The sequence below is a fragment of the Garra rufa genome, unplaced genomic scaffold (assembly GCF_049309525.1).
Source record: "Garra rufa unplaced genomic scaffold, GarRuf1.0 hap1_unplaced_001, whole genome shotgun sequence".
In the NCBI taxonomy this organism is placed as follows: Eukaryota; Metazoa; Chordata; class Actinopteri; order Cypriniformes; family Cyprinidae; genus Garra; species Garra rufa.
The window spans coordinates 21,412,336-21,429,473 of NW_027394276.1; the positions used below are offsets into that span (position 1 = coordinate 21,412,336).

A 17,138-nucleotide genomic window follows, 5' to 3' on the forward strand; every position below is an offset into this window, starting at 1 on the left:
AGCAGATGTGAACATAGTTTCCAGTCAAGCAAAGAGAAACAACAGTTGGATTTTTTTGATAATTACACACTTCACATTTACGCACTTGATTGGAGAAGAGTGCCCTGGCACAGCATGTGCAGACATAAGTTGGCCCCTGTTTTATAACATCTCTGAAAATATTTAAAGCTCTCAACATGCCTGGATCTTGTACTATTTCAGGCTGGCTATCTTTTAATGTTCCTCTCTGACAGTGCATCAGATGCATTTTTTTGTATTTGCGCTGTATGTGATCTGCACAACGTATTTTGTGAAGTACCATAAGTGCAGACATTTTTGTTTTAGATTTGAATAAATAATATTCTTTCTGACGAGCCCTAAAATATGCATCACAGTGATAACGTTGCTTAAAAATGTTCTTCATTTTTTCATAGAAATTAGGATCACTTTTACATCGGTTTGTATAATGGTCCTTTTGCCTTTGCCTAAAAATCTTATCTTTTAGATATCTGTCAACAAGATTTGTCTTATGGTGTTCCTTGTATTTAGCATTGTCCCTGTAATTTCGAATTGCGTAGCTTTTTTGCCTCTCCCTGAATTGTTCATCATTCCTATACTTTTGAATAATGTGATCTTTTTGCCTCTCCCTGAATTGTTCATCATTCCTATACTTTTGAATAATGTGATCTTTTTGCCTCTCCCTGAATTCTTCATCATTCCTATACTTTTGAATAATGTGATCTTTTTGCCTCTCCCTGAATTCTTCATCATTCCTATACTTTTGAATAATGTGATCTTTTTGTCTCTCCCTGAATTGTTCATCATTCCTGTAATTTCGAGTAATATAATTTTTTTGTCTCTCCCTGAATTGTTCATTATTCCTGTAATTTAAGGTTATTTTACTCTTTTTCTTCCCTCTGTACTTTTCATTATTTCTATAGCTGCTTATTGCATAGCACTTTTTCCCCCTTCTGTATTGTTCATTAATCCTGTACTTGTTAATTGCTGAAGACTTTTTTCTCTCTCTGAATTCATTAATATTTTTATATTTGTTTTTCATTGCTTGTTTGTGTTTTTCTCTATAAACAATATTGTTCCAATATTTTTTCTTCAAGGCTTGGTTATGTCTTTGTCTGAATTCACTATTTGTTTTATAATCATAGACTTTACGTACAGTCTGTTTTTTATCATAAACATCTTGCCTCTGAGCCATTTCTTTGTGCCATTTTTTACAATAAGACTTTCGCTTTTGAGTCTTGCTCAGTTTTTCTGCCTGCTTAATTGTGTTTTGTAATTTAAGGTGATTTGGAGCTGACAATGCCACTTGATCTGTTGACGGCATGTTATGAGAAAGTTCACTCAATGGTACATTTTTAGATTCATCTCGATTCTGAGCAACGGTAGTTGGAACTTCCGGTTTATCTTGATAAATCAGGTAAGCTTGTTTATTTGTTGATGTGGCTCCGCTAACAACAGTCTCGGATAGTTGCTGAAATGGATCTTGGACTTGAACACAGCGTTGTGAGGCATCAGCAGATGAGCATTGTTCATCGCTTGACAGAGCTATGTTCTCAAATGAGACAGATGGTTGCACATCATGTTCAAGGTCACGGCAGACTTCAGAATGTACACAGCTTTTAGTCATCCTGCTAATGAATGACACAGGCAGCAGCTCAAACTCTTCCTGGTCTCTCAAATCAAAACACCCTTGAAACAATATATAAAGCCTGTCTGCGAGATCCTGCAATCGATGAAACGTAAGAAATACAGCCGTACCCGTGCCTTCATCAGCAGGCATTCCATATATTGATCTGCAGTGAGGATCAAAATAACCAAATCTCCCTGATCGATCTCTGAATACAGCGATACATAAGCCTCCACACAACAGCAAAGCATCACTCACATCAGCTTGGAGACATTGCAAAGTATTCTCAAGATTTTCATAGTCGCCTAGTGCAGGTGTATCTCTCAGAAATCCAAACTTCTGGGGATGTTTAAGGATGTTGTAGCAGCGAGAGTTTGTCTTAATTGTCTTTGGTAGCTCATCAAAATTTAAAAAATTAACCACAAATTTTCTTTTTTTCTGCAGAGCTTGTTTGACGCTAGTGTAAACTGCATCACCTTTCTGTAAAACACCATCTAAATCGAAACTCTGTAGCTCATTTCGTTCATTATGGACTGCTAGGAACATTAAGGAATTGCAAGTACACTGACGGCCTCTAGAGTACACACTGTATCTTGCATCGGACTGACAGTGAGACGCTTTGACAGACAGCACGTATGGGTTTTCGTCACTCATACCTGATACAGAGTTGGTACTGTTACTGGTGCCCAATGAAGATTCTAGCTTTCTGCGTTGTTTCTGAGATTGACTCCTCTTTCCTTTTCTTGGCATGGTGATGTTTCAGTACTGGAAATCAAGCAAATATGTCTTAGTAATGGATATTGAAATTCTCTGATAGCTGAAATAGAACAAAGATAATGCTTATTTTGTAATCAGATATACAGAGAAGTCAATATGTGTTATACAAAAAGAGTATATATAACAGTACTGTAACAGTTAATGTATAACACTAGTAAATGAATTAATGTGCAGTAAGATTAATCAAAAATGTTTGTGTACTTTATAAGAGTTGAAATTCCAACGTAGTGAAATCTGGAAATTTCTCTTTCACCCTTTCTGAATCTGTAGTTAACTGTTCTCACCTGGGTTTGAAATTTTTTCCACAGTCAAAATTTTCACAGTCAAGTCGAGCTTTTCAAAGTCAAGTCAAGCTTTTCAAAGTCAAATGTTTCAAGTTTCAAGTTTTTGTTTTTCAAAGAGATTTTGGGTTTCAAAATAGCATGGGGTGGTTCTGGCTCTTTAATTTTCAAAGATGCATTAGCAAGCTTGCAAGTGCGTGTTGGATCATGCGTTGGGTAAGATTGGATTTGGGGTGCGAGCAAGCAAAGCAGCAAGCAAAGCAGCAGCCAGTTAGTTTTGTTTTGAAGAGAAAGAATAGAATGGGCGAGAGAGAGATTAAAGCAAGATAAAAGTTAGAATGAAATTGGATATAAAGGCATAGATAGGACAGGACAGGAAAGAAAAGTAAAGTACACACACAGAGACAGACAGACAGAGACACACACACACAAAAAAAAAGTTAATTACATTCTTTACAGAAATCGGCATATACAAAATTGTGATGCGATCTTGGAAAACCCATCGGATGTCATGCTGGGACGTTTTCAGGAAATTCGAAAAATAGTTTGAATGTAATTTTTTTCAGTCAGAATTAGGTTTTCATTCAAATATTATTCTATAACATCTTGTCTATCATGTCTGAAAATATCTTGGAAAAATTCACTTGTTTAGTGCAAAAAAAAGCGATTCATTGCCAGATGAAGCGTCATATCACTGAGTGACAAGCTCTTGTAATATGGAGAGAACATTTGGAAAGTTAAATCAAATTAATATAATCTATAATTCTCACCTGGCTGAGAATTTGTCTACAGCACTCCTGTCCTGACCATTTTCATATTTCATATATATTTCATTTTGTATCTTTTACATCATGTACAGTGACTAAAATAAGTATTTTATCACAGTGATTTTTACTTGTGATACTAGACTATTGTGTTTCTATTTTCATTGCCTCACTTTAAACCCGTTTTCTCAAAATTCAATTCTGAAAATCACAGCTATCAGCCATCTTCAGAGGTCTAGAGGACAAACTAGCCATAACTTGTTACGTTCAAGCTTTGGACAAAACAAATTCAGTTTTGAAAAGGGCTTGAACCACGTGTTGGGCTTTCTTAGATCGTATCACAATTGCACTTAATTAAAACTAAACAGTAAACAGTTAGTTTTCCTAAAATAATAACAGTAGTAATAATAATAATAATGATACTAGACAATTCAAATAAAATTATTTCTAAAATGATTACTTACTGTACAGAGGGGAGACAGTGTAATGACAAATAAATACAAAATACCATAATCAACATATGATTAAACTGCATTTGTATAAATTAACAGCATTTTAGGTTAAATTTAAAAATAGTTCTTACATAAATGGAATAAGATGTCCAGTCTACTGTAGGAAAAAAAGACATCAGTTTTGTTCACATCTCACAAATCAAGCTGTTCATTTAAGCAATGAAAGCTTGTTTTTTTTTCTCAACACATTTACATGAACTTTCCAGTAATAATTTCAGTATAATTTTTAGGGCTGGGTTTTGAAACAAATTAAACAATTTTATTAGATTTTATTCAATTCAGATTCACAAGCTTGCGATTTAAGTTGATTTCCAATGCAATAACATTTAATATTGATTATTTTGGAGATCTACCACGTACAGTACATGTGAAAAACTCCACTGATGCTGTAAAATATACAGAGAGTCAGTTGGAACTACATTATTATATTGGGTACTATGTAAGGTAAAATTTTAACCTTATACATTATAAAGGTTAAAATGAACTAATTTGTATACAAACACTCAAATTGCATTTTGTGCACTTTGTTTTTTGGAATATAAACATTTAAATGGTGGCTGTCATAAAAACTTGAAGGATTTAATCAAAATTCATAAAGGTTAATTTTTTATCTGATTTTTTGATTATTGTTTAGAATGTGCTCCAGAAATGTTGACTGTGCTCCTAAATTTTTTTTAAGTTTCACAACTGCTCCTAGCAAGAAAAGTTATAGTACAGCCCTGTATTTATTATATAAATATTATAATACAATGAAAAGAATTTTAAAACTAAAACTTGTATATCAAAATTAACAAAGCACAAAGCTTAATGTAATTTATTGGATGGGAGTTGCGGTACAATGTTCTATTCATTAAGTGAAAACAGACTAATTGATTCTTGGAATTTAATAATCAATATGGTTTCATCAAAATGAGAATCAATTAAAAAGTCAATACCCAGCCCTAATAATTTTTAACTAATGGCTAAATGTGTCAAATCTCATAATATCATAGACAACAATGTCTACTTAAAGCTTATAAAACATGTGGAATTATGCATTAATCAAAATGGACATCTGTGTATGTTACTTGCAAAGACAGCCAACGCAGCCTCAACCCTATGAATACATGAAAATAAATAAATAGCTAGTCTTTGTGATTCAAATTCTCCAAAACAAAAATGGAACAAACCATGTAATTGTTCCGAGTATTAATTAGGTGAAAGTGAATACATAAATTACCTTGAGAAGAAGGTGCCTATGGCCACACTTGGCAAAAGGGAGGAAGGAGGAAGACAACACAACCTATAAAATAAATAGATCAGGTGTAATCAACCACCATCAAATGTTATTCACTTTGTGGAAAAAAAGTGTCTTACATTTTGAGAAATATGCTGATATAGATAGCTATTATAAATTAGGGGTGAAACGGTACGTGTGTTTGTATCGTATGGTTCATGGGGAAATTCATAATTTCCTCATTACCTTCAGCTGGCATATTCCTGTGACAACACAGCATGGTGTCCTTCAGCAGATGTCACCATTTTAATGGCAGTATAATATATATGTATATATATATGTGTGTGTGTGTTTATATATTATATACACATTTTTAATTATAATTAAATAATATAAAACCTTTTTTAATTATACAAATATAAAATGTATGCTCCCTTTGCCAAGTGTATTCCAAACTCATGTGCCCTGCTCACTCCAAAGTCTCCACTCCAAGGGCTCTGACTTTCTTTGAAAGTAGGGAATAGGGATGATCACTTGCATTTCAAGTTTCCCCGTGAATCACACGGTATGAATACACGTACCGTTACACCTCTATTGTAAATGCAAATACTAACAAGTCAGTTACTGCCAGACAATCACCTAAAAAGATAACTTACTGCAGATATACAGACAAGCAAAAGGGAGAAAAATAAGAAATCACTTACATGATTCACTAATATAAGGGTCAGACATTACACAGCCACATGTGTATGTATAGATATGTGTAGAATAACGCTGCACAGCCACAGTTAATAATCCAAAATTATTAATGACTTATCAAAATCTTATGAAAATGAATTTTTTTTATATATGTACTGTTTATACTGATCTACAATATAGGTACAAAACAGCAACAAATAAAGGTGAATGTAAGAAAAAAAAATCATCTTCATCTCTGCAGACCATTCTACTTTTATACAATTTAGAACTGATCTAATGAAGGTAAATTTTAGCCATGAAAACTAAATGCAAGTACATAATTATCTGTCTGGCTGTCAATCAAATACTTACAAAGCAGCAGCAGCAGCAGCAACAACAATAACCTACTTGACCAGTTGGAAGTAGGGAGGAGGGGGAAAGATGACAACAACCTAAAAATAAATAAATAAGATCTACGGCACACAAGTTACATTTTGAGAAATGCTTAGCATAGATGCAAATACTGAGATGCAATGATCGCCAACCAAAGATGCAGAGAGAAAAGCAAAAATAACTTATATAAGTTTGTTTGCACACAAGGAAAATAGAAAAATAGGTCAAATAATACAGGTATGACATGAGCTTCTATTCATTAAAAATAACTAAGTGGCATTATTAAGCTTGTCTGGTAAGTAGCCTTAGTTGCTTTTGCAGTAAAAATGTGAGCATCAATACATGATTATTATATTAATACTATGTTTTATCTCAAAGCTCACTTAAAAAGTCATTAACTGTTTGAAATAACTTATATTTTTTGATCTGATTTAGGCTTTGTGTTACAGAATGAGGCAACATATTTCATATTATAATACACATTGATAAGGGCTATGTCCATTGCATTAGATATACGCGTTATTCTTATAAAAATAGGAATGACATACCATATATTGTTGCCATCGGCTGTTTGTTTCCATATTGCATCAGTCAACACGTCAATAACGTTACCTGTATTTTATGCAGCTAAGCCACATGTGTGATTCACGACACACCGGACGAAAACCGCAGGATCGCGCCACGTCTTTAAAACGAATACACATTATTTTCTAGGAGTGTGACCACACCGGCGACGTCCAGCTCCGCCGTGTTTTATAATAAGATGCGATGGCGGAGCCGGCGCGGCCTTTCCGTCAGGCGTCAAGTATTCATAATGCTCACATTACCTTTATTTTGGTAAAATAATACTGCTCTCAAAATAAATGTGAAGTAAATATATGACAAACCATCAATATTTGTCCAGCTGTACCGATTTTTGGGCTAAAAGTCCTGAGGGACGTTGCATAGTTAACGTTACAACCGTAAGGGCGGTAACTTATTTTTTTCCTGAATGTATACATCTGAGGCTCATTTTATATAAAAATTGGCGTTTTCTACCGGATTATCCATCAAATAACGAACACTGATCACATCAGTTAATGTTTTCGACAAAAGGATAAGGATTAGATGCCAGACAGAAACGTAAACACATCACATATAGTTCCCTCACGGGACGAATTATCGTAAAACTTAGCGGAAATTAACATTTATTCATAACAAAATACTTATTTTCAAATAAATAAGTTTAACTACTTAAAATTCATTGCTCCACACGTATTTAGATAATCTTTGATTGAAAAATTACCTCAGAAATCTTTCGGTACTCACCTGAAGCAAGGACCGCTGGTGGACGGATGAATCCAGAATGATTGACAGCTCATTAGTTATGCAGAGTTCCAGGGTCTCATTTGCCAGCCTTTACACAATAACTGTGCTCTTATTAGTTTGATGTATTATTATAAGCTATTCACTGTAACCATCCAGTAAAGTTGAATTTAAATAAAGAAATGGAATTATTGATTATATCATATAAATTAACTATAACCTAAAAAAAAAAAAATTCAATTACAGTTATATTAATTTAAAATTATATTAAATCTATCTATGTGATTATACTTACCAGCAACTTGAGCCAATTAGATTTTACTGTAAAGTTTATTGTAATAATTGATGTATTGCAAATAACGAACTAAATTCATTAAAAACAAGTTCAGAATAATTTATTTAAAATAAATTGAATACATGCATTATTATAAATAAATAAATAAATACATTCTTAATTAGTAATGAATAAATGAATATAAAATACAAATACACATGATCATTAAAAACAAGTGAATTTAAATACAATATTATACTAAATTCATTAAAACATGTTCAATAAAATTAATTTAAAATTTGGATATATGCATTATAATAAATATATACATAAAGTACTATATACAAATAAATATCTTCATTAGAAACAAGATCATTTAAAAATGTAATACAGTAAATTCAGTAAAAACAAGTTCATTTAAATACATTTATTATAATTAATTAAATTCATAAGATACATAAAAATATCAAAATTCATTAAAAAATATGTTAAATACACTGTAATAAAAAAACAACACCCTTATCCTACTTTACAGTGGGCTGGATGATTATGTTGTGCCAGCCCACTTCTATGCAGGCAATCCAGATGATTTAGTGAAGCAACTACCGTTGCAACTGAGAGTACGGCATGTTTAAAAGCAAGTCCTAAGCATAAAATGCCTGACTTCACCTACCAATGAGGAAGCACAGGATCAAGCATCCCTAGATCCACAACAAGATGTGGAATCACCTGATCCAGTTAAAGGAGGGGCATCCTTGGATCCAGGTCAGAGTGGGGAATTGCTGGATCCACTTCTGGCTGTAGCACCCCCGGAGCCAGAAGAAAGTGTGGATGGAGACACTGAATTCCTGGACGATGCAATGAATTAAATAACGTCAATTACACTTTGAAAAAAGGACATTGAGTTAGTTAGTTACTTGTTCATGTTGTCAGTGTGTGTGCTTTGTCTACTTAAAGATACCAATACAACATATGTCCACAGACATATTTGTTTCAGTATATTATACATTTCATAGACATCTTCTGACTTTTATATCAGGTTAATTATTTTGGCTCCAAGCCCAACACACCTGAACCAGCGTCTTAAGGTCTTACTATGCACACTAGAAAACTTCCAGGCTTGTGTTGAGGCAGCTTCCAGACATCAGACCAAGTTCCCTCCAGGGCCAAGTTTGGACACCCCTGTCCTAAACCTATCCAACTTGTGCAAAAAAAATAAAAAAATAAAAAAAATAAAAAAAAAAAATAGATTTGAATAATAAACATGAATATAATCATTTACAGTTTTTCATGATTGCTAACACACTAAAATTAAAAATAACACAGTTAGTGAAACCTGACACCCAAGGAGCAAAACCTCAGCCCAAATCTACACAACTATAAGAACATTCTCAGCCTCACACTTTTTACAAAACACCACACATATTGTTTTGCAAGACACTAAATACACTTCTCTACATTAGACACAGAAATCTGACATGATGCCACTTCTTTGCCATTTTAAGACACTGCTTTCCAAAATACTACACATATGAACCAATTGATCAAACATGGCTATCAGGTGTGTAGACACTTAGGTGCTTAACTGTAAACTCAACAATCAAGGTGTAAGCACTATAAAAAGGCAACAGGTGAATTTTTGTTTTCAACAAAACTGAAAGGCAGTGTTGCAGAAAGAGGAAGAGGAATAGGGAGAAACATCTTTTGTCACAAAGTTATTTTGAATGACCTGAATGACCAACGCTGTGGGAACATCACTATATGCTGTAATCACACAGAATGGGCTCATTACACTGGCATGACAAAAATGGGTTTTTAACAATACAGAGCACACACTCACATTTTTAGACAGACTAATTATTGGTCAGACTAGGTATTGGACTAAAGCAACCAGAAACTTTTTCCATCATTACAGTACCTCCCACAACACTCTCCCTTATTTTCCTTTTCTCTTATGCATAGCAGTGGAAGGTTTATGATCTCTGACTGTATGTTATACCCCTCATTCAAGCAATGGAGGAGGACTGTAACCTAATAGAAGCCGAGTCTGGGCAAGGATGGAGTCATTCGAGAAAATTCTTCCCTTGCTGTCTTGCGAGGAAGGACATTGGCTGTAATGTGGACAAAGTGCCCATATCCAGCTACAATAAGAGATGGTGCTAAGGTGTTTTTTTCTCCACAAACATTTATGTACTATATTGTATTTAGAATATGTGCTGATTTTCAGTGCAAAACGCAGCCTTATTGCAATGATGTACTGAAGGATTTTACAACATGGTGAGAAACAAATACTTTCATCAAGGTGCAGTACTTGTCTCATGTGTTGTTTTTGGTCAATATATTCATGTTCTTTAACAATATCTCAAAAAAGAGAAAAAAAATCTAACTCAGACTGTATCATTAGAAAGGTAGAAAAGTTCCAAGTGTTTAAGATTGAGCACAGCAGTGTGTAAATGATTCAAACAGAATCCGACTGTATGAACCATGTGTGTGCCATATGGTACCAAAACTGGCTTTTAGTAAATTAGGGTTAGTAGACGGTGGGCCGAGTGGAGATTTCGTGTTTTCAAACGATCTGTGGTGAGGGATAACCCAGTTTTTTATATGTAACCGCTACGCTTTTCAACAAAGTAAATAAAAATTGTTGCCACTCACACACTTTGTCCATTACTATAATATCGATAACTTTCTCCAGGTTATTTTCCCGGCGAATAGCGCAAGCAACTACGTGCGGGGTCCGACCTGCATGACGTATTTGATGCCTTCATCCAATAGCATGCATGGAAAGTGTCTGTGTTGGTGACGCGTTTGTGAACACACTTCGCGCCCAGGATTTAAGATTGTGCTACTGCTATTTAAGATAAGAACTATTTTACCTAATTTTGCTACATATTCAGTTTGACACAAAATGAGTACGTAGAGGTAACGATATCCATTTGTGCTGTTTTTATTTTATGTAATCACCTTTTGTCATACGAGGTCCTGTCATTTCTTTGTAATCTTTAATAAATACACCCTTCTGATTTAACACATTTGACAATGGTATTGCTTGGAAACACAACGTCATGAAAAACGAGACAGACAATACTCTTTTTCCCGCCCATGTTTACTTGGAAGAAATGGCAAAACATGAAGTGCTGTATGCATATATTTGAGGGAAGTGGTGGACCCACCATTCCCTTCACAGACATAAGTTGGGAGAAATTTATTATATCAGTGTTTCTGTGGAAAGACCTTGAGGGCAGAGAAGGTATCAATGCAGAAGAGGCAGTACAGGCATACAAGTTACAAAGCCATGAACCTACAAACCAGTTAGTCAAACCAGCTAACACTCCAGCAGGGGTAAAATCTTTGCAAGGCAGGGGCAGCTGCCACAATAACCTGCCACCATAATGTGTGCCTGCCACTTCACCTGCCACCTCTATGTGCGCCTGCCACACTACCTGCCACCGCGAAATGCTCTCTCTCTAACACTGGCTACCACAGGGAGTGCTACAGCCATTTCACAAATATCACGAAGATAAAACGAGCACAAAGGAGAAGAGAGAAGGTAGTATTAGTTGAAGAAACTGCAAAGGAAGGTTGATATTATGTTGTATAGACAGGCGGTGCAGTATTAGACATACAGTACAGGTCTAAAGTTTGGAAACATAACTATTTTTAATGTTTTTGAAAGAAGTTTCTTCTGCTCATCAAGCCTGCATTTATTTGTAAAAAAAAAATAAAAATACAGAAAAAAAATGTAACATTGTTATATATTATACAGTTAAGATAGTATGGTTTACAATAATATAAATTAAATATATTATATATGAGCAAAAAAGATATACAGTATGAACAACATATACAGATATATCTGTATGTTGTTCATACTGTATATCTATTTTGCTCTTATATATAATATATTTAATTTATATTATTTTTTGTACTAATCTTATATTGTTACTGCAACTACACTGCACATATATGTGCAGTGTAGTTGCAGTAACAATATAAGATTAGTACAAAAAACTATACAAAATTTGTTGGCAAACTTTTACATTGGCTTGAAAAGGCCTAGCCCGAAAGTAAAATATGATAGTAAATATTAAATAGATATTAAATATGATATTCTACAACGGCTATGGCTACTACTAGTTCGCCAACTGAAACGTTACCCTACTAAAACGACACTAACGAGACGCTTACACACGTTTGAACAACACAGTGTACAAAACAAACATTTTATATAGATATCATATTCTAATTAAATGAATACTTCCAATCACACAAAGAATGTCCTTGACGATGATCAATGCGCTGCTGCTGCTGCTCGTGTCTTAAGATAGCTAAATCATCAGTGTAACAGCTGTTCTAAATAAACTACATCTGCGTTTGCCTGCATATTTACTGGTCGCGAATTATGATTTCGTGGAAAATGTGCAATAAATGGGAGTGGCAACACTTTTCATATCGTTGAGAATAAAACAACCGTCCCAACTTTACAAAACCAGGTTCTCCCTCCATGGGGATCATCCATTTCGAAAAGTAAAGCAGATACGGACCCTCGGCCCACCGTCTATAGGGTTGGGGGGAGGGGTTGAGTTACTGTCTTCTCATCAATTGTTTGTGCCTTGGCAACGTCATCTGATTGGACTGCTGCCAAGTTTAAGACCACACACAGAGAGACAGAGAGAGAGAGAGAGAGAGAGAGAGAGAGAGAGAGAGAGAGAGAGAGAGAGAGAGAGAGAGAGAGAGAGAGAGAGAGAGAGAAGAAAGAAAAAAAAAGAAAAAAAAAAGATAATTGGCTGAAGGTTACAGTCTTGTCATCATGTGCCTTGGTGACGTCATCTGATTGGACTGCTGCCAAGTTTAAGACTACTGTCCCACTGTCCCCCACCTCACTTGACCCACTGACCAACAACTGATTTTCTGAGGTAAGTTCACCTTTTACTGCTCTACAATGTAAAAAAGTACGAAATCAATTCTTACTGAAAGTAAAGTGATAGGGGCCTATATGACAGTGACAGGACAGGTTGAAATTTGCAAGATAATAACCTATTCTGACAGGATTTGGTTGTAGAAAAGTATTTCTGAATGGAAAAAATATTTTCTGAAGGGATTTGCAGTGTTTCTGACTGAAAAAAGTAATTTCTGACGTGATGTTCCATGTTTCTGACTGGAAAAAGTATTTTCTGAAGTGATGTTCAGTGTTTCTGACTGGAAAAAGTATTTTCTGAAGTGATTTGCAGTGTTTCTGAGTGGAAAAGGAATTTTCTGAAGTGATTTGCAGTGTTTCTGACAGGAAAATGTAATTTCTGAAGTGATTTGCAGTGTTTCTGACTGGAAAAGGAATTTTCTGAAGTGATTTGCAGTGTTTCTGACAGGAAAATGTATTTTCTGAAGTGATTTGCAGTGTTTCTGACTGGAAAAGGAATTTTCTGAAGTGATTTGCAGTGTTTCTGACAGGAAAATGTATTTTCTGAAGTGATTTGCAGTGTTTCTGACAGGAAAATGTATTTTCTGAAGTGATTTGCAGTGTTTCTGACTGGAAAATGTATTTTCTGAAGTGATTTGCAGTGTTTCTGACTGGAAAATGTATTTTCTGAAGTGATTTGCAGTGTTTCTGACAGGAAAATGTATTTTCTGAAGTGATTTGCAGTGTTTCTGACAGGAAAATGTATTTTCTGAAGTGATTTGCAGTGTTTCTGACTGGAAAATGTATTTTCTGAAGTGATTTGCAGTGTTTCTGACTGGAAAAGGAATTCTCTGAAGTGATTTGCAGTGTTTCTGACTGGAAAATGTATTTTCTGAAGTGACTTGCAGTGTTTCTGACTGGAAAATGTATTTCCTGAAGTGATTTGCAGTGTTTCTGACAGGAAAATGTATTTTCTGAAGTGATTTGCAGTGTTTCTGACAGGAAAATGTATTTTCTGAAGTGATTTGCAGTGTTTCTGGCTGGAAAAGGAATTTTCTGAAGTGACGTTCAGTGTTTCTGACTGGAAAATGTATTTTCTGAAGTGATTTGCAGTGTTTCTGACTGGAAAATGTATTTTCTGAAGTGATTTGCAGTGTTTCTGACAGGAAAATGTATTTTCTGAAGTGATTTGCAGTGTTTCTGACTGGAAAATGTATTTTCTGAAGTGACTTGCAGTGTTTCTGACTGGAAAATGTATTTCCTGAAGTGATTTGCAGTGTTTCTGACAGGAAAATGTATTTTCTGAAGTGATTTGCAGTGTTTCTGACAGGAAAATGTATTTTCTGAAGTGATTTGCAGTGTTTCTGGCTGGAAAAGGAATTTTCTGAAGTGACGTTCAGTGTTTCTGACAGGAAAATGTATTTTCTGAAGTGATTTGCAGTGTTTCTGACTGGAAAATGTATTTTCTGAAGTGATTTGCAGTGTTTCTGACAGGAAAATGTATTTTCTGAAGTGATTTGCAGTGTTTCTGACTGGAAAATGTATTTTCTGAAGTGATTTGCAGTGTTTCTGACAGGAAAATGTATTTTCTGAAGTGATTTGCAGTGTTTCTGACTGGAAAATGTATTTTCTGAAGTGATTTGCAGTGTTTCTGACTGGAAAATGTATTTTCTGAAGTGATTTGCAGTGTTTCTGGCTGGAAAAGGAATTTTCTGAAGTGATTTGCAGTGTTTCTGACTGGAAAATGTATTTTCTGAAGTGATTTGCAGTGTTTCTGACTGGAAAATGTATTTTCTGAAGTGATTTGCAGTGTTTCTGACTGGAAAATGTATTTTCTGAAGTGATTTGCAGTGTTTCTGGCTGGAAAAGGAATTTTCTGAAGTGACGTTCAGTGTTTCTGAATGGAAAATGTATTTTCTGAAGTATTTTTTCACTTATTTAAATTACATTTTAAAAAATCATTAAAGTAATTTGTATAAGTGGAAAAAAACAATCACTTCAGAAAATACTTTTCCCAATCAGATAAACTAAAAATCACTTCAGAAAATATTTTTCCCAGTCAGAAACACTGAAAATCACTTCAGAAAATACTTTTCCCCAGTCAGATAAACTGAAAATCACTTCAGAAAATACTTTTCCCAGTCAGAAGAACTGAAAATCACTTCAGATAATATTTTTTCCTGTCAGAAAAACTGAAAATCACTTCAGATAATATTTTTTCCTGTCAGATAAACTGAAAATCACTTCAGAAAATACTTTTCCCAGTCAGAAAAACTGAAAATCACTTCAGATAATATTTTTTCCTGTCAGATAAACTGAAAATCACTTCAGAAAATACTTTTCCCAGTCAGAAAAACTGAAAATCACTTCAGATAATATTTGTTCCTGTCAGAAACACTGAAAATCACTTCAGAAAATACTTTTTTCAGTCAGAAAAACTGAAAATCACTTCAGAAAATACTTTTCCCAGTCAGATGAACTGAAAATCACTTCAGAAAATACTTTTCCCAGTCAGATGAACTGAAAATCACTTCAGAAAATACTTTTCCCAGTCAGATGAACTGAAAATCACTTCAGAAAATACTCTTCCCAGTCAGATGAACTGAAAATCACTTCAGAAAATACTTTTTCCAGTCAGAAAAACTGAAAATCACTTCAGAAAATACTTTTTCCAGTCAGATAAACTGAAAATCACTTCAGAAAATACTTTTTCCAGTCAGATAAACCGAAAATCACTTCAGAAAATACTTTTTCCAGTCAGAAAAACCGAAAATCACTTCAGAAAATACTCTTCCCAGTCAGAAAAACTGAAAATCACTTCAGATAATACTTTTTCCAGTCAGAAAAACTGAAAATCACTTCAGAAAATACTTTTTCCAGTCAGATAAACTGAAAATCACTTCAGAAAATACTTTTTCCAGTCAGAAAAACTGAAAATCACTTCAGATAATATTTTTTCCTGTCAGAAACACTGAAAATCACTTCAGAAAATACTTTTTCCAGTCAGAAAAACTGAAAATCACTTCAGATAATATTTTTTCCTGTCAGATAAACTGAAAATCACTTCAGAAAATACTTTTCCCAGTCAGATAAACTGAAAATCACTTCAGAAAATACTTTTTCCAGTCAGAAAAACTGAAAATCACTTCAGAAAATACTTTTTCCAGTCAGAAACACTGAAAATCACTTCAGAAAATACTTTTTCCAGTCAGAAAAACTGAAAATCACTTCAGAAAATACTTTTCCCAGTCAGATAAACTGAAAATCACTTCAGATAATACTTTTTCCAGTCAGAAACACTGAAAATCACTTCAGAAAATACTTTTTCCAGTCAGAAAAACTGAAAATCACTTCAGATAATATTTTTTCCTGTCAGATAAACTGAAAATCACTTCAGAAAATACTTTTCCCAGTCAGAAAAACTGAAAATCACTTCAGATAATATTTTTTCCTGTCAGATAAACTGAAAATCACTTCAGAAAATACTTTTCCCAGTCAGAAAAACTGAAAATCACTTCAGAAAATACTTTTCCCAGTCAGATAAACTGAAAATCACTTCAGAAAATACTTTTCCCAGTCAGAAAAACTGAAAATCACTTCAGAAAATACTTTTCCCAGTCAGAAAAACTGAAAATCACTTCAGATAATATTTTTTCCTGTCAGATAAACTGAAAATCACTTCAGAAAATACTTTTCCCAGTCAGAAAAACTGAAAATCACTTCAGATAATATTTTTTCCTGTCAGAAAAACTGAAAATCACTTCAGAAAATACTTTTCCCAGTCAGATAAACTGAAAATCACTTCAGAAAATACTTTTCCCAGTCAGAAACCCTTTTCTTAGACCAAATCCTGTCAGATTGATTTATTATAATGTTATGTCTTCATAACCTTTTAAAAATCATTAGATTTTGAAGACATGACATTATAATAAAACATTCTGACAGGATTAGTTGTCTCTCAGCCAAATAAGGTCCCATTCTGACAAACCATACATCAATGGAAAGCTTATTTATTTAGCTTTCAGATGATATACAAGTCAAAATTTTGACACTTATGACTGGTTTTGTGGTCCTGGATCACACACACACACACACACACATACATACATATATATATATATATATATATATATATAAATAAACAATACCTTTTTTCTTTTTTTCCCTCGTTCTTAGGATGGCAACCCCATACAGTCGTCCAGCACCACTTCGAGTCAGGTGTGTTGCAACCTGCAAGAACCAAAAGGCTTTGACCTTTACAACACACCAGAATAAAATACATGCCGGGACATTTAATGTAACAACTTCATGTGCGCTAACTGATGGGGAGACAGTATACCTTTCTGTTAGAAATGGCATCGACCCTGAATTTGAAGAGGGGCAGTCTTACGTCGTAAAAAACTTCACCCTCTCGCAC

The 17,138-nt window shown here is 34.2% G+C and overlaps 1 long non-coding RNA gene across 1 annotated transcript; it reads right to left on the reverse strand.

The window, feature by feature from the left end:
* Window positions 1-8,114: 8,114 nt before the first annotated feature.
* On the reverse strand, window positions 8,115-17,132 carry LOC141302336 (uncharacterized). The gene is made up of 4 exons (XR_012342364.1): window positions 17,061-17,132; window positions 16,870-16,951; window positions 8,895-9,025; window positions 8,115-8,672 (listed from the first exon to the last, which is right to left on the reverse strand). It is a non-coding gene; the product is annotated as an uncharacterized lncRNA (long non-coding RNA).
* Between the last annotated feature and the right edge of the window lie 6 nt (window positions 17,133-17,138).